The following is a 16,764-nucleotide window of genomic DNA, read 5'->3' as shown; positions in this document are numbered from 1 at the left end:
CCCAGCACTTCGAGAGGCCGAGGCAGACGGATCACCTGAGGTCAGGGGTTGATCAGCCTGGCCAACAGGGTGAAACCCTGTCTCTACTAAAAATACAAAAATTAGCCAGGCGTGGTGGCGGGCATCTGTAGTCCCAGCTACGAGGGAGGCTGAGGCAGGAGAATCACTTGAACCTGGGAGGTAGAGGATATAATGTAGTGAGCCAAGATCGTGCCACTGCACTCCAGCCTGGGCGACAGAGCAAAATCCATCTCAAAATATATATATGTATGTGTGTATATATATATACACACACATATATATCTATCTCGTATGTTGAAGCCTTAGTCCCCAGTGCTTCAGGATGTGACTGTTTTTGCAGATGGAGTCTTTAAAGACATAATTAAATTAAATGGGGTCATATGGGTGGGTCTTAATCCAACAGGACTGGTGTCCTTATAAGAAGAGGAGATGAGGACACAGACATGCACAGAGGGATAGCCCCGTTGGGGACACAGGGAGATGGTGGTATCTGCAAGCCCAGGAGAGAGGCCTCAAGAGGAGCCAGCTCTACCTTGATCTGAGACTCCAGCCTCCAGGACTGTGAGAGCACAAATGTCTGTCATTTAAGCTCCCTGGACTTGGTGCTTTGTTACGGCAGCCTGAGCAAACTAGTTAGGGTGGGAATGTTTTCCTTACGTGTTTTTCCAAGTGCCTTTAATGTATGAATGACATTACTCCTTCTCTGTCATACTTGATTCCAAGTATATTCCCAGTTTTGTCATTTGCCTTTTACTCTTTAAAAACACCTTCGTTGGGAGTGTCATTGACATGTAGTCATTGCCATGTTTAAACTGTACGATTCCATCGGTCTTAATCTACAGAGAGAGCCATGAAGCCAACCCCATCAGGAGACAAACGCACCCATTGCCCCAAAATTGTCCCGGTGCCCTGTGTGACTCTCCTTCCCACCCTGGACCTCCCAGTCCCGAGCAACCGGTGTCCTGGTTGGTTTCTGCTTGTGTGAGTGTGTGTGTGTGTGTGTGTGTTTGAGACAGGGTCTCTGTTTCCCAGGCCGGAGTGTGGGAGTGTGAGTGTGTGTGTGTGTGTGTGTGTGTGTGCTTGAGACAGGGTCTCTGTTTCCCAGGCTGGATTGTGGAAGTGTGTGTGTGTGTATGTGTGTGTGTGTGTGTGTGTGTGTTTGAGATAGAGTCTCTGTTTCCCAGGCTGGAGTGTGGGAGTGTGGGAGAGTGTGTGTGTGTGTGTGTGTGTGTGTGTGTTTGAGACAGGGTCTCTGTTTCCCAGGCTGGGGTGTGTGTGTGTGTGTGTGTGTGTGTGTTTGAGACAGGGTCTCTGTTTCCCAGGCTGGAGTGTGGGAGTGTGGGAGAGTGTGTGTGTGTGTGTGTGTGTGTGTGTGTGTGTGTGTGTGTTTGAGACAGGGTCTCTGTTTCCCAGGCTGGGGTGTGTGTGTGTGTGTGTGTGTGTGTGTGTGTTTGAGACAGGGTCTCTGTTTCCCAGGCTGGGGTGTGTGTGTGTGTGTGTGTGTGTTTGAGACAGGGTCTCTGTTTCCCAGGCTGGAGTGTGGGAGTGTGTGTGTGTGTGTGTGTGTGTGTGTGTGTTTGAGATAGAGTCTCTGTTTCCCAGGCCGGAGTGTGGGAGTGTGTGTGTGTGTGTGTGTGTTTGAGACAGGGTCTCTGTTTCCCAGGCTGGGGTGTGTGTGTGTGTGTGTGTGTGTGTGTGTGTTTGAGATAGAGTCTCTGTTTCCCAGGCTGGAGTGTGGGAGTGTGGGAGAGTGTGTGTGTATATGTGTGTGTGTGTGTGTGTGTGTGTGTGTGTGTTTGAGACAGGGTCTCTGTTTCCCAGGCTGGAGTGTGGAAGTGCAGTGGTACAATGAGAGCTCCTTGCAGCCTCAACCTCCTGGGCTCGACGGATCCTCCTGCCTCAGCTCCCCGAGTAGCTGGGACCGCAGGTGCACACACCACACCTGGCTAAGTTTTTTATTTTTTTTGTAGAGACGAGGTATTGCTATGTTGCCCAGGCTAGCTTTAAACTCTTGGGCTCAAGTGACCCTCCTGCCTCCACCTCCCAGAGTGCTGGGATTATAAGCATAAGCCCTGCACCCAAGGCTGGGATTACAGGCATGAGCCCTGCACCCAAGTGTTTGTGCTTTTTTACAGTTACATAAATGACATCCTGCAGCACGCATGCACTCCTTGTCTGACTTCTGTCACGTAGCGTAACTATTCTGAGATCCATGCTTGCTGCTGTGTCTGTTGTAAACACTCATTTTTATTGCCACAGCATGGGTACACCCCACCCCGCTCATCTGTTCATCTCTTGGTGGACATCAGGGTGGTTTCCAGTTTTGAACGATGGAAAGTAATGTGTCCATTTGCATTCACACTCTGGTTTTCAGAAGGACATACATTTCCTTTGCTCTTGGGGAGAGACCTAGAAATAAAATGACTAGGTGCCGTGGGAAGTGTGTGTGAAACTTGTTCAGAAACGGCCTAGCTCTCATTTCATGTTGCAGTTGGAGTGGTTCATCTCGCTGACTTTGGCCCTTCTTAGACGTGTAGGGTGCGGTCTGTGATTTTGGCTTGTGTGTCTCCAAGGACCAACGGCGCTGTGCAGCTTTGCACGTGCTACTTCGCCACTGATATATCTTGTTGGGGGAAGCATCTGTGCAGATCTTTTGCCTGTTGCTGTAAAATTGGGTTATTTGTTTTCCTATTGTTAAGTCTGAGAGTTCTTTCTTTCTTCTTTCTTTTTTTTTTTTAGTTTTGCTCTCGTTGCCCAGGCTGGAGTGCAGTGGCACCATCTTGGCTCACTACAACGTCTGCCTCCCGGGTTCAAGCAATTCTCCTGCCTCAGACTCCCGAGTAGTAGTTGGGATTACAAGCATTTGCCACCACACCTGGCTAATTTTTGTATTTTTAGTGGAGATTGAGTTTCACCATGTTGGTCCGGCTGGTCTCAAACTCCTAACCTCAAGTGATCCACCTGCCTGGGCCTTCCAGAGTGTTGGGATTACAGGCGTGAGCCCCCATGAGCGTTCTTTATATATATTCTGAATTGGTCCTTGATGAAATAGATTTGCAAAGATTTTTCTCCTAGTTGGTGGCTTGTCTTCTCACCGTTAACCATCTGAAGAGCAAATTTTAAACATTTTTGATGAATTTCAGTTTGTCAATTTGTTCTTTTAGGAATTGTGCTTTTGGTATCATGTCTGAGAAATCTTTGCCTTATCCAGAGTCATAAACATTTTCTCCTGTGTTTTTATGGTTCCAGCTTTGCATTGAGACCCATGATCCTTTTTGAGTCCGTGTTTGTATACAGTGTGAGGTATGAATGCAAATTCTTCTTTTCTTTTTGCATGTGGAGATCCAGTTGTCCCTGAATATGAAATTGTTGCAGCATGCTTTCTTGAAGAAGCTACAAGTGGGCACCAAGTCGCCTTTGTACCTTTGTCAAAAGTCTGAACTGCGCATGGTGGTGGGTGCCTGTGGTCCCAGCTACTTGGGAGGCTGAGGTGGGAGGATCCCTAGAGCCTGGGAATTTGAGGCTGCAGTGAGCAGAGATTGCACCACTGCACTCCAGCCTGGGCAACAGAGCGAGACCCTGCCTGAAAAAAGTCATCAGTATGTATGTGTAAGCTTATTTCTGGACCATTTTCTTTTGGATCTATTTGAGTATTTTTACACCAGTATCATTCAGTTTTGATTACTCTGGTCTTAATATGAATTCTTAGAATGTTAGCTCTTCAGTTGTGTTCTTTTTCCAGATTGTTTGAGCTCTTCTACCTCCTCTGCTTTTCCATATGGATTTTATTTTTTTATTTTTTTTTGAGACGGAGTCTCGCTCTGTCACCCAGGCTGGAGTGCAGTGGCCGGATCTCAGCTCACTGCAAGCTCCGCCTCCCAGGTTCACGCCATTCTCCTGCCTCAGCCTCCCGAGTAGCTGGGACTACAGGCGCCCGCCACCTCGCCCGGCTAGTTTTTTGTATTTCTCAATAGAGACGGGGTTTCACCGTGTTAGCCAGGATGGTCTCAATCTCCCCGCCTCGTGATCCACCCGCCTCGGTCTCCCAAAGTGCTGGGATTACAGGCTTGAGCCACCGCGCCCGGCCTCCATATGGATTTTAGAATGGACCTGTTAATTTATACAAATGTAGGGAGAGTTGACATCTTAACAGTATTGAACTTACTAATCCACAAACCTTGGATGTCCCTATTTATTCAGGTCTTCTTCAACTTCTTTCGAGAATGTTTTACTCTTTCAATTTGGAGGTCTTTCACATCTTTTGTCAGATGGACCTCTGCGTATTGTCTATTTTTATACAGTTAGGAAGTGGTATTTTCTAATGTCAATATCTGATAGTTGATTACCATTTTATAGAAACACAATGGACTTTGTATATCAGTCTTGTTATTCTATTAACCCTATTAATCTCACTTAGTAATTCTTGTAGCTTTTTTTTTGTTTTTTATTCCATCGGGTTAGATGGTCACATTATCTGTAGATAAGATTGTTTTCTTTTTCCTTTCTCGTCTGTATGGCTTTTATTTCTTTTTAGGGGCCTAATTGCACGAGCAGGAACCTCCAGGTCAATGTTGGATGGAGGTGATGAAGGCAGACATCCCAGCCTCCTTTCTGTTCTTGGTGAGAAGATGTTCAGTCTTCCACCATTGGTTGTGGGGTTTTCATAGATATCCTGTATTAGGTTGGGAAAGTCCCCTCTATTCCTAATTTACTGAGTGGTGTTTTTTAAAAAAATCAGGAACCGATGTTGGATTTTTCAAATGCTTTTCTGTACCGTTAAAAGAAAAACCTTGGACAAATTAAACTTAACAGAGTTTAATGAAGCAAAGAACCACTCGCTAATTGGGCAGCCCCCAGACCCAAATAGGTTCCGAGAGGCTCCGGTACTGCTGCATGGCTGAAGATTGGTGGACAGGAAAAGGAAAGGAGGTACAGAAAATGGAAGCAAAGCCCAGAAACCATCGGAGGGGCTGCAGCTCGACGCTTGCCTTGTCTGAACACGGTTGGAACGGCCGGCACCCTTGATGAGCGGAAACCCGGTGAGTGACACAAGGGCAGGTTTCAGTCTGTTTACATCTCCAGTTAGGTTTCAGTTCATGGCGGATGGAGAAGGCGGAACATAAACTATGTCAGGAGGCAGCTTTACGCCAAGATTAATTTAACGATTTCCCCCTTTAGACGTTGACGTCCCTGTCGCCATCGTAAATGTACGTATTTGGTCCCAAGTCCCGCTGGGAAATAGCAGAACAATGGGTTTCGTAAGTGGGAACGAGGACCTAGGGTTCTATTTTTTGTAAGGAATAGAGAGGAACCTCCTTGTGCTGGAATTTCATGTGCTCAGAAAAACAAACCCTGGTCTGCCTTAGGACCTATCCGCTTCCCTAAAGCTTCAGTTTGATGGTGTCACATTTAGCTTGCGTGACTCCATCTGCGTTTGGTCTGATCTGTTGGGGCCTCTTGCAGGAGCTCAGTTCAAAACAATGGCCTCTTATAATGTTGTGTAAAAATTCCCTGCCTTTGGTCAGGTTCTCATTTAGTGGAAAGTGTAGCCAAGCCTTAGGGCCTTAGCACCCCCCTCAGTCACCGCCACTTCGGGCTCCTGGTCACAGCATGTCATTCGTGGGTTACGATGTCCTCATGGCCGTGTGTTTCTTTGAGTTCTTGTTGCTCCGTCAAAGAGACACCATTTAACATCCTACAGATGGCTGCGTGCAAACATGTAAAACTTGTGAGAGAATACAGAGCACCAGGGAGATGAGTATTATGACTATTTGGAAGATCATATTTAATACCAAGAATTTGGAGCATGCTCCTTAGGTGGGGTCCCGTGAACCAAACCAACGAAAATCAAACAGATCAGAGAGTGAGCTAGATAAAGAGTCTACTCATTTCAAACAAGCAGCCTGTTTGTTAATCCCCTACGACCGAACCTTTCTAATACCCGATACATTCCTCCATGCGCAACACGAAGCGTCAGCAATGGTACAGATACTCCTCTGTTTAGCTAGTAAGGAATCCAAAGCAAGTCTGTCATCTCACACACCTTTAGCAAGAGAATTTAAGGACTGTTGTGTAACCATAGCCTTTGGAGTAGAATCTGTTCTAGAGCCAATTACGAGGGATACTTTTTATTTATTTTTATTTTTTATGAGACGGAGTCTCGCTTCGTCGGCTGGAGTGCAGTGGCGTGATCTCAGCTCACTGCAACCTCCACCCCCTGCATTCAAGTGATTCTCCTGCCTCAGCCTCCCGAGTAGTTGGGATTACAGGCGCCCACCATCACACCCAGTTTATTTTTTATATTTTTAGTAGAGATAGGGTTTTGCCATGTTAGCCAGGATGGTCTTGATCTCTTGACCTCGTGATATGCCCGCCTCGGCCTCCCAAAGTGCTGGGATTACAGGCGTGAGCCACCGCGCCCGGCAGAGGGATACATTTTAAATCTTTGCCTCGTTTACTCCAAACTGTGGAAAAAGAGGCCTCAGAAATGATGCCCATCTAGAAGAGTGAAGCTCTTGCCAGAGTTCTCTTTAAGCTGTGGTGTAGAGGAATGGACCGATGTTTGTGACTGATTATAAAGCAACAAAGGCACCATTCACATTTTTCACCCAGGCTGGGCACAGGAGCTCACACCTGGAATCCCAGCACTTTGGGAGGCCAAGGTGGACACTTGAGGTCAGGAGTTCGAGACCAGCCTGGCCAACATGGTGAAACCCTGTCTCTACTAAAAGTACAAAAATTAGCAGGGCATGATGGTGGGTGCCTATAATCCCGGCTACTCGGGAGGCTGAGGCAAGAAAATTGCTTCAGTCCGGGAGGCAGAGGTTGCTATGAGCTGAGATCACACCACCGCACTCCAGTTTGGGCAACAGAGAGACTCTGTCTCAAAAAAAAAATTTTTTTTTTCCACCTACATTGACCCTTCATCTTCCAACTGTCAAGGCAAAAGGTTGGCCACGTGTAGGATTGGCTGCAAAACCCTCCACAAATAAAAATATACCCCATGAGCGCACATAAGAGATCCCTTTTTGGTTCTGTTGTTCAGAGGCATAACGGTCTCAAGATAGGTTCTTGGGGAAAAGCTGTTCACGTCTGGGATGCCGTCTGCTTCTGCGGAGAGACTTCCCTGATTAGCTTGCCCTTAAAATCTCCGAGGGGGCTGCAGTTCCTAGAGTCTGGCGGTGCCCTCTTGAGCTGTGAGATAATGAACCCAGGGTTCAAAGTCCTGAAGTTTCACTGCAGTGTGGGTGGCAAGGACAGTCTTTCTGTGCTACTCTCAGAAAACCAAATGTCTGAGTTTTAGATGGTGAAGGGCTTAGTAGAGTCCTCAGTGTACCATGGAAAGCTATCTGTACCTGGTAAAATATACTCAGGCATAATGCATTAAGGCCTTGGAGCCTTTAGTCATATCGGAGATGAGGAGTGGAAGATACATGAGGTTCTATATAGGCCTTCCAGGGACTATTTCATAAGGTGCCAACCTATGTTTTCCACTGGAAATGGACCCGATGGCCCATCTACCTGCAACACCCTTGACCAAGGCAGCCCACTTCATTCAGTTCCCTTGCTTTTAATATTATTGTATCTGCAACAACTTATTTAACAGTTTTTCCACTTGAGCAGTGGAACAAGTACCTCTGTCACTGGAGATTTCTCAAGGAACATCCCACGAGAAAAACAATTTTCTAATACTCTTTTAGCTACTGCTATAACATCAGTGCTCTTGCCTGGGAAAGCTTCTATATAATCAGAAAACAGGCATTGAAAATGACAATGGAAGGAAATCCCTCCAGTAATGTTTAAATGGCCCATCAAGTAGCAGAAGTATAATTGAAGTTTTGATTGTCCTCCCAGGATTATGGGGTTGGCAAACTAAACATTGGTCGTAAACCATTTTAACAACTTACAACAGTCACCATGCCAAACACATGTCTACCTGATGTATATATAATATGTATATACAAAAAATATATATAATATATATAAAATTTGGATTATTTTGTCTCTTCCATGATGAGTCATGGCGTGCAGAGCATTTAATAATAGAAGATTTAAGGACACAGGAAGAACCAGGTGACCATCTGGGCTGTCCGTGTGTCCATGCTTGACACTGGACTTATATCTTCTTAAATACCAATTTTGTTTCTCCAATTCAGGTGTATAGCGCTGTTTATTAGAAGGGTTATCGTAGGTAATTTGACTTGGACTATGGATTTTATTCAAATTGGGTACTGGCTGATTTAGCATGAAAAGCTGGCAAAGTATTTTCTTGGTATTCAATTAATTTTTGTCCATGGTTAGCCATTTTATAAACCAGTCAATGTTTTATATGTCCAGGTTAGCCATTTTATAAACCAGTCAATGTTTTTGTTAGAGTTCCAGGAATTTTTACCCAGTCCAAATTATATTACACCAAAGTTACCAGAAGCCTATTCGAGAGGGCTTACCAGGGTCATTTCTTTTTTTTTGTTTGTTTGTTTTTGTTTTTTTACCAGGGTCCTTTCTATCCTTTCAAGAACCTCCTAGAAGACTTAGTATTGTAGGATTGTGCATGCTTGTGAAGAGGTTTCAGAAACGTCAGAAAAAAGCAATTAACTATGGAAATGACTTAAAATGGCCATGGTTAAAGACAGAATTGACAAGGAATTTTGGTTATTTCTCTGGCCAACAATAACTTAACATAACTGTAATTATGAGTGACAGCATGTGCCAAGATGTATCAGAATTTTAGGAATCCCATACAATTTTGGAGCACATATTAATGATGTATTCATAAACAATATCTCAAATAAGGTTAAACATCATTTCTTATTTGGCAGTGCTTCCCATGTAATTTAGTTTATCAAATACTTCTGTCACTCTCTTTTTTGGATACTATAGGGGCCCTTAGTAGCATCCCAAAATTAGTTTGAAGTTGAAAAGATACCTGATTTTACAATTTAAATGTGATTTTGGGAAGCCTGTCAAAAATGTCAAAGATCTAAAACACTCAAGCAAAATAGGTTTACAGGTGACTGTAGAATTGTCATTCTTTTAGCCAAAGTGATATTTCTAAGATTTTAAAAAGCAAAAACCTGTATTCTTTGTTAGAGAAGGGATTCAGTTTTTTACACTGAGAAAGACAGCATGAGACAGAATCTCTTTTCTCTCTCTCTGTCTCTCACAGTTTATTCAAAAGATTAGCAATCATTATTACTATCTCTTACTAATACACATAAAAATTCTTGTTCAGAAGAGAGAAGCAAATTTTACTTTTAGACTAGTATATTTATCAATACTAAAACTAATTTTCATAAAACCTTATAAACAAATCAATCTGGCCAGGGGTGGTGGCTCACGCCTGTAATCCCAGTGCTTTGGGAGGCCGAGGCAGGTGGATCATGAGGTCAAGAGTTCGAGACCAGCCTGGCCAACATGGTGAAACCCTGTCTCTACTAAAAATACAAAAAATTAGCTGGGCGTGGTGGCGGGTGCCTGTCATCCCAGGCACTCGGGATGCTGAGGCAGGAGAATTGCTTGAGCCCGGGAGGCGGAGGTTGCCGTGAGCTGAGATGTGTCTTTGCACTCCAGTCCGGGCAACAGAGCAAGACTTGGTTTCCAAAAAAAAAAAAGTCCATCCAATCTCACTCATCTCGTGACTAAACAAGGTTTTCCTAAGCCTTTTAGAATCTTACATATAATTTTAAAATTTTTCTTCTTAACTTTCTATATTTTTGTTTTACCTGCATCTTTTTATTCCTTTGATTTTTTTTTTTTTTGAGACAGAGTCTTACTCTGTCACCCAGGCTGGAGTGCAATGGCACAATCCTGGCTCACCGCAACGTCTGCCTCCCTGATTCAAGCAATTCTCCTGCCTCAGTCTCCCGAGTAGCTGAGAAAACAGGCAAACACTACCACACCTGGCTAATTTTTGTATTTTCAGTAGAGACGGGGTTTCCCCATGTTGGCCAGGCTGGTCTCGAGCTCCTGACCTCAGGTGATCCACCTGCCTCAGCCTCCCAAAGTGCTGGGATTACAGGCATGAGCCACCACGCCCGGCCTATTCTCTCAGTTTGAAATGAGCTTTAAGTAGCTTCAAACTAGAAAAAATGATTTTTAAACACACATTTTTCATGCCTTTATACCTTCTCTCACCAAAAGCATATCTTGATTTTTTATATTTTCTGTATACAGCATTGTTTTTCTTATCTCTATCGTAGTCTTAATTGCAAATGTTAACTACACTTAGGAACCCAAATCCCAGTGAAAACCCTAAGAAATAATTGTGAACTATTTTATATCAGTATTTGTAGAGGAGAACCACTTCATAATTTTTTTAGAAAGATGTTTCTTCAAATATTTGTTTACAGATCTAATACATTTAGTTTTGTTTGTTGTTTAAGATGGCATCTCGTTCTGTCACTCAGGCTGGAGTGCAGTGACCTGATCTCAGCTCACTTCTACCTCTGCCTCCTGGGTTCAAGTGATTCTTCTGCCTCAGCCTCCCGAGTAGCTGGGATTACAGGCACGTGCCACCACGCCGGGGTGCAGGTGTAATTTTTGTATTTTTGGTAGAGACGGGGTTTCACTATGTTTTGCCCAGGCTCGTCTCGAACCCCTGACCTCAGGTAATCTGCCTGCTTTGGCCTCCCAAAGTGCAGGGATTACTTTTTTTTTTTTTTGAGACAGTTTCACTCTGTCACCCAAGCTGGAGTGCAGTGGTGCGATCTCAGCTCACCGCAACCTCTGCCTCCTGGGTTCAAGCGATTCTCCTGCCTCAGCCTCCCAAGTTGCTGGGATTACAGGTGCAGGCCACCATGCCTGGCTAATTCTTGTAGTTTTTAGTAGAGCCGGGGTTTCACCATGTTGGCCAGGCTGGTCTGGAACTCCTGACCTCAGGTAATCCATCCCCCTCGGCCTCCCAAAGTGCTGAGATTACAGGCATAAGCCACTGCACCCAGCCTACATTTAGATTTTCTATACATATAAAATAAGATGCCAAAGTATTTAAATCTGAGCTCATGAATCTCACACCTGAAATCCCAGCACTTTGGGAGGCCGAGGTGGGTAGATCACAAGGTCAGGAGTTCAAGACCAGCCTGGCCAATGTGGTGAAACCTCGCCTGTACTTTTTGTAAAAAAACAAAACAAAACAAAACAAAATTGTAAAAAAAATACAAAATTAGCCAGGCATGGTGGCACATGCCTGTAATCCCAGCTACTTGGGAGGCTGAGGCAGGAACTGCCTCCCCCTTGAGCCCAGGAGGTGGAGGTTGTGGTGAGCCAAGTTTGTGCCATTACACATCATCCTGGACGACAAGAGCAAAATTCCATCTCAAAAAAAAAAAGAGGCAAGATGGAGTCAATTAAGTTGGATGTCTTTCACCATCTCAAAGAGACAGTGCAAAGGCGGTTTCAGCTTTATTTCCTAAATATTATCAGATACATGTAATGCAGAGAGACATATAGTCATAACAGACACAGATAGAAACAGATCTTACAGATTTCACAAAGAATTTTCATTTGCCAGCTTTCAGGTAGTTTTTCTTTTCCCCCTTTAGACAATCAATCTTCTGATTACCTGTTTTATCATACTAAGCAATTGTTAGCTAGGGAACAATTTGCCTTCAAAAAATATAACTCTTAGGTGAAACAAGGCAGAAAATGTGTATCTGAAAAGTACAGAGCTGAGACTTTCAGCTTAAATACTGTACCATCATTTGCTCAAATCAAGAAAAAAGCAAGGCCCAGTTAAGACAAGATGGCCAGGAAAAGCACGTTAAACAAACGTGACTTGTTATGTAAATTTAAAACCAAGGTACGTCCCTCCCAGACATTGCAAATGGAAATGTCTTGTGGAGATGTAAATTTCTTTCACAAAATGGTTTCAAGATAGTAGTTGAATGTCAGAAAGGTGCATTTGAGTTATTAGGCTGGTTGAAAAGTAATTGCAAAAACCACAATTACTTTCACACCAACCTATGGATAGGTGGTGCTTCTAACTGTAACTACTGTTTCTTAGCTAAAATTACGGAGTACAGGGTGGGGCCCATTAAGGAATAGGGCGGAGAAAGCCTTCCCTCTGCCTGGGCTCAGCGTGGATGGATCTGAAGTAAGCCTGCTGGATCTGAGAGACCTTTTAGAAATCTTTCATCTAGGATAGCGTTCTGTCCGGGATAGTAACCAGGCCAAGAGCCCAGAAGATTCATTTTTTTCTTGTCAACTGGTCACTTAAGCTTTTTATTTGTCTTAATTAATTAATTTACATTTATTATCTTATTTTGTCTTTATCTTATTTGGCAGGGTGTTGCTCTGTCACCCAGGCTGGAGTGCAGTGGTGCCATCACAGCTCACTGCGATTGTTACAGGAGAAGGTCCTGATCCAGACCCAGGCTGGAGTGCAGTGGTGCCATCACAGCTCACTGCGATTGTTACAGGAGAAGGTCCTGATCCAGACCCAGGCTGGAGTGCAGTGGTGCCATCACAGCTCACTGCGATTGTCACAGGAGAAGGTCCTGATCCAGACCCAGGCTGGAGTGCAGTGGTGCCATCACAGCTCACTGCAGTTGTCACAGGAGAAGGTCCTGATCCAGACCCCAAGAGAGGCTTCTTGGATCCTGTGCAAGAAAGAATTCAGGGTGAGTCCACAGCGCAAAGCAAATACAAGTTTATTAAGAAAGTAAAGGTATAAAGAATGGCTACTCCATGGACCAAGCAGCCCCGAGAGCAGCTGGTTGCCCATTTTTATGGTTATTTCTTGATGATATGCCAAACAAGGGGTGGATTACTCATGCCCCCCCTTTTAGGCCATATAGGGTAACTTCCTGACATTGCCATGGCGTTGGTAAACTGTCATGGCACTGCTGGGAGTGCAGCAGTGAGGACGACCAGAGGTCACTCTGGTCACCATCTTGGTTTTGGTAGATTTTAGCCGGCTTCTTTACTGCAACCTGTTTTATCAGCAAGGTTTTTATGACCCGTATCTTGTGCCGACCTCCTGTCTCATCCAGTGACTAAGAATGCCTGACCATCTGGGAATGCAGCCCACTAGGTCTCAGCCTCATTGTTCCCAGCTCCTGTTCAAGATGGTGTCGCTCAGGTTCACACACCTCTGACACAGCCTCTGCCTCCTGCTTCAGCCTCCTAAGCAGCTGGGACTACAGGTGAGTGCTACCGTGCCCGGCTAATTTTTGTTTTTTTTTTTTCTGTAGAGATGGCAGGGCGACGGGGCAGGGGCTGGAGGGGGCGGGTGCCTCACTGTGTTGCCCAGGCTGGTCTCAAATGCCTGGGCTCCAGCGATCTTCCCACCTTGGCCTCTCAAAGTGCTGGAATTACAGGCGTGGGCCACCTTGCCAGGACTTATTTGCCTTTTGTGCAGACACTTTTAAAATAGGGAATAAATATATTGAAATCATGTTAGAAGCTTCTTCATATCAATCAGCATCCCCGATGGGACTCATTAGGAGGCCTTGTGGTTAGGTGCACTTCTTAAAGTGCAGCGGTGTTCACCTGGAACATCCCACCATAATTTCCATTCACCGTTAGTAAGATGCCACCATTTCTGTAAACATTTGCTGCGTCCGGGACCTAACACGGATGGACGTACAAGCCAGAAGGTACTCGGTTTCTCCGAGACGAAGGATCCCATTTTACATTAAACCTTGGCTTTGGCTCTTAGATCCCCTCGATTAACTTAGCAAAGATTTTTCCCTACCTTAGTGTGCACGAAAAAGAAACCAAGAGAGTAGAACACGAAAATCCTTTTGAGTGTCCAGGCTGGAGTGCGTACCTGCTGCAGTCCTGCCATTTACAGCTAGTTTCTGCCTGACCCAGTCAGACATGCAAGGGCCTCTTACTGGATCCAAGCCAGTGGATGATCAAATCAGATTCCATCCTGGACCCAGTCCAGTTTCTGTCACGACTTCTGAACCCAGTTTAGATAAAAAATTTGCTCAAGCAAACTCAGATAGCTCAAAACACACATCCATGAAGCTTTGGAATCCAAGAGAGAACTTCCCACGAACCCCGGCTGCTCTGAGAGAGCAGAGGGCACAGTGGGCCCTGTGGGTCCTCCTTTGGTCAGTCAGAGCTCCTGGGGGCCTCTGGGAGCTCTACGCCAGATCCACTTCTGATGCCATCCGTTTAAAGAGAAAACTTGGCCGGGCACAGTGGCTCACGCCTGTAATCTCAGCACTTTGGGAGGCTGAGGCGGGAGGATCGCCTGAGCTCAGGAGTTCAAAACCAGCCTGGCCAACATGGTGAAATTCTGTCTCTACTAAAAATACAAAAATTAGCCAGGCATGGTGGCAGGCATCTGTAATCCCAGCTGCTCGGTAGGCTGAGGCAGGAGAATCACTTCAGCCGCGGAGGCGGAGGTTGTAGTGAGCAGAGAGAACACCCCTTTACTCCAGCCTGGGCAACAGAGCGAGACTCCATCTCTAAACAAATAAATAAATAAACAAACAAAAATAAGCCATGCGTAGTGGCACATGCCTGTAATCCCAGCTACTCGGGAGGCTGAGGTGGGAGAATCACTTGAACCCGGGAGGCGGGGGCTACAGTGAGCCGAGATCGTGCCCCTGCACCCCCGCCTGGGCCACAGTGGGAGACCCTGTCTCAAAATAAATAAATAAATAAATAAAAATAAAGAGAAGCCTTAGATAATTCAACAGAGTTTAATTGAGTAAAGACTCATTCACACATCAGGCAGCCATGTGGGGCTTGAATTTTCTTTGTGGGAGGATTTTTGCTGCTCTCTCAGTTTTTAAGAGAGAGTTATTTAGGTCAGTTGTTTCTTCTTGTGTGAGCTTTGGCATTTTCAGTTTTTCAAGAGACGTTATCTGTTTCATCTAACTTGTCAAATTAATTGGCATAAAGCTGTTCACCAATATTTTCTTCTTTTTTTTATTTTTATTTTTATTTTTTTAGACGGAGTTTCGCTCTTGTCACCCAGGCTGGAGTGCAGTGGTGCAATCTTGGCTCACTGCAGCCTCTGCCTCCTGGGTTCAAGTGGTTCTCCTGCCTCAGCCTCCTGAGTAGCTGGGATTACAGGCGCCCACCACCACCCCTGGCTAATTTTTGTATTTTTATTACAGATGAGGTCTCACTATGTTGGGCAGGCTAGTCTCCAACTCCTGATCTCAGGTGATCACCCACCTCGGCCTCCCAAAGTGCTGGGGTTACAGGCGTGAGCCACTGTGCCCGGCCTCTTTGTTCTTTGAATGTCTGCAGAATCTGTACTCACGCCACCTCTCTTGTTCCTGATATTGGTAATTTCTGTCCTTCTCCTCCTTTCCCTGGGCCCTCCCCCATCAAGTTGGTGAAAGGTTTATTGATATTCTTATCAGGATTATTGATATTCTTAAAGAACCAAGTTTCGGTTTTCTCAATTTTGTTCTATTATTTATTGTTTTCTGTTTTATCAGCTTCCACTTGATGTTTACCATTTCCTTTCTTCTGCCCACTTTGGATTGAATTTGCTTTTCTTTTTCTATTTTCCTTAAGCTGAGAGCGAGGTCATTGATTTGAGACTTTTCTTCTTTTGTTTTTCTTTTTGAGACCGAGTCTTGCTCTGTCGCCCAGGCTGGAGTGCAGCGGCGCGATCTCAGCTCACTGCAACCTCTGCCTTCTGGGTTCAAACGATTCTTGTGCCTCAGCCTCCTTAGTAGCTGGGATTATAGGTGTGTGCCACCACGCCTCACTAATTTTTGTATTTTTTGTAGAGATGGGGTTTCTACCAAATCCTGGTAGAAATGTTGCCCAGGGTGTTCTTGTCCTCCTGGGCTCAAGCAATCCTACCACTGCGGGCTCCCAAAGTGCTGGGATTACAGGTGTGAGCCACCATACCTGGCCAGTTAAACCATATTTCTTATTGGCAGTACATAGTTGGGCTTTGCTATTTTATCAATTAGACAACCTCTTGTTGGGGGTGTGCGGACAGGGTCTCACTGTTGCCCAGGCTCGAGTGTGTTGGTGCAATCACAGCTCATGGCAGCTTCGACCTCCAGGGCTCAAGGGATCCTCCTGCTTCAGCCTCACAAGTAGCTGTGACTACAGGCACATGCCACCACGCCCAGCTAAATTTTTTTTTTTTGGAGAGATGCATTCTCCCTCTGTTGCCCAGGCTGGTCTTAAACTCCTGGACTCAGGGGATCCTCCTCTACCAGCCTCTAAAACTACTGGAATTACAGGCGTGAGCCACCATGCATGGCCCCTCTGCTTCTTAATTGGGGAGTTGAGCCCATTGATATTTAACGTGCTTACTGGTATGGTTAAGTTAGAGTCCGTCACCTTGTTACTTGCTTTCTATTTGTCGCATCTGTTCTTTTCTCCCCTTTACTCTTTTTTCTGCCTCCCATTGCGTTCGTGAGAAGTTTGATTCATCACGTCATCTTGTTCGTTGGCGTTTTCGCAGTAACTCTTTGTGTTGTTGTTTTAGGGGCGGCCGTAGGGTATTAGTGGTGAGCTTTAGCGTCCCGCAGTTGACTTTGAGTGACTGATATTTCCTCTTTTTTATGGGTCACCCTTTCCTGCTTCTGTGTCTTTTTGATAATTTTTTATCGGAATGCAGACATTGTAAACTTTAACTCGGGTGGGAGCTGGATCCTTTTATATTTCCACAAATATTCCTGAGCTTTGTTCTGGAATGTAGCTGTTTATCTGCAAGCAGTTTGATCCTTTCAAGTATTACTTTTACCATTTGTAAGGGAGGTCTGGAATAGTGTGGGCTAACTCTTCCCCACCATGGGGGCAAGCTGTTTCTGA

Source organism: Macaca mulatta, chromosome 14, assembly GCF_049350105.2.
Source record: "Macaca mulatta isolate MMU2019108-1 chromosome 14, T2T-MMU8v2.0, whole genome shotgun sequence".
Taxonomy (NCBI): Eukaryota; Metazoa; Chordata; class Mammalia; order Primates; family Cercopithecidae; genus Macaca; species Macaca mulatta.
The sequence above is the reverse complement of the archived record's forward strand: the minus strand, read 5'-3'. Positions refer to the sequence as shown.